We start from the raw sequence: 2,419 nt of genomic DNA on the forward strand, positions 1-2,419 counted from the left end.
GGGAGTTGATAGACCATGGATTTTACCTATTTTTAACCATGGTTTATGAGTATTTTAAGATATATTATTACTATATAGAGTCTATTTAGAGTAATTACAGGTTCATGTACTATATGGAAGAAAATGATGTATTTGGAGCTATTTAGAGATCTTTTGAGCTTCGATGGAAGCAAGAAAGGGTTGACGGTCGCAGATCAATATCGACCGATAGTCACCACCAAATATCGATCGATGTCAAGTCCCTCGTATCGATCGATTATGAAGCCATCCGAGAGTTAATGACAAATTAGAAGATTTCAAGTTTCACAAAAAGTCTCAATAATTACATCATTAGTCACTGGCCGCCTTTTAGGCTATTTATTAGGGTTTTGTATTGTTTTAGAGGCAGACTTGCCTAGAGACCTAGTTTGGAGGAGGCAAGAAGCCACCATTGAAAGATGAGAGCTTAGGAATGGAGAGATAGATCATATACTGCAAAACAGAGAAGATCTTGAATTCCCTTGCTTTCATTATTTCTGTTACTTTTGCTATTTTGTTTATTTAATTATTATTCAGACCATCATAACCATGTGTTCCATGAATATTTCTGAGTAGTCTTTACTGTTTGATTTAGGTTTCTCAAATAGGTTGATAATGTAATACTGACACAATAATTGTTAGGATGTTTAGAAATACAGTTCAATCATCTAGTTATGCATTAAAGTTAAATTTAGGATTGATCACCCTTTAAACTTAGATCCTAGGATTAATTAGGATCAAACCATTGCTTGACTCAATACCTGAAAATAACTAAAATGATCTAACTGACTAGATACAGACAAGAGTTGGTCTAGTGAGTTAGAGAATACAAATCAAACTCGTTCTTAAAGCTCTTTGGAAGAAGTATTGATCGACACAGTGATAGCTCTGTCGATCGATATTTTGAAAGGTGTATCGATCGATATTCGCGAAGAATTATCGATCGACACTTTCTCGCGACCAAAATAATGAGAGTTGAGGTCCGAGATCCAAATTAGATTATACATTAGTTTGAACTCAAGAGCAATTAATATTGATAAACACCTAATTTCCCAAATTGAGTATTATTTATCATACCTGAGAATACACCTGAATCTAGCTACTTCAAACAACTGTTAACAAACTCAAAACAATCAATCGAGCAATAAACTTGCTCACCAACCAATTTACTGCTTTAAAACCCATAAACCATTTAATCTAGATTTATTTCAAGACCATAATCTATTGTGTAATCCTAGAGTCTATGTGGATTCGATCCCTAAGTACTACATATGAACCTCTTATTTGAGAGAGTAATTCACTCCTTAGGGTAATTTGAGTGATATCAGCTCTCCCAAGTAGTAGAGAAGAGTTCCAGTTTACCTTGATTTCCAAGACATGAAAATCAACTGGAACTAGGCCATTACGAATCTCCACCTCTAGGTCTCTTACAATTCCTCCTGAGTTCATCTGGGAACAATCCACAAAAGTGAACAGTTTCTGCGAAGGCTCCACCTGCAGACCCAGATGGTCTGCTATAACCCTAGGTAGGATGCTGACTGATGCTCCTGTGTTGAACAAAGCATGTGGAAATTCAACACCCTTCACCGTGCATGGTATTACAAATTGCCCAGGATCACTCTTCTTCTTCAATGTAATCCACATCCTCATCTTTTCTCTAGCTTCACAGAACATTCTCTTGATGTCTTCATCTTTCTCTCTAGTTTCTCTGAAGAACATCCACAATCTGTGAGTATAATGAGCCTCCTCGAATGGCTTATCTATAGGAATCTTGAAGAATCTCTTTCGGAAATTTTCCTTTTACTTTTCATTAGCCCCCCTCTTCAGATGTTTCGCCACTTTTTCCTTTCTTCTCCTTAGGGTTCTTCAAGTAGAAACCCTATCCTCTTCCAAAGGATCTTCTCCATCATCTGAAGGTGTCCGGACAGTCTCTGGTGGATTTTCGGAAGGTTTGGGTTTGGGCCTGAGTGCAATAAGATGTGCAACATCTATCTTTGGCATCTGCACTCGGTAGGTAATAGGTGCTCGTCGATCAATAGGCACTGGAGGTTATCAATCGATGACGGACTCTGTTTGTCGAGCGATATTAGATTCTCCATGTCGATCGACGGATGTATCAGCTCGTCGAGCGATTCGAACGTTATCTGGGCTGAGCGGATGTGGGTGTTTCGGTGCGAACTCCTCGTGAGTCAGAATCCTTACGGCATTGCAAGATGCGGTTGACTCCGTTGGTGTCATCAGTTGGTGCTCTGGAGATCCTGTCGATCGATTTGGACTGGCTGACGTCGATCGATGTTCAGTCTGTCGTCGATCGACACCAATGCGATCCGCCGAAACTCATCAAACTTTCTACTTCGAAATCTCCTTCTTGCAGCCTCTCTTCCTTCACCACTTGCCAAAA

The sequence above is a fragment of the Brassica oleracea genome, chromosome C9, assembly GCF_000695525.1.
Source record: "Brassica oleracea var. oleracea cultivar TO1000 chromosome C9, BOL, whole genome shotgun sequence".
In the NCBI taxonomy this organism is placed as follows: Eukaryota; Viridiplantae; Streptophyta; class Magnoliopsida; order Brassicales; family Brassicaceae; genus Brassica; species Brassica oleracea.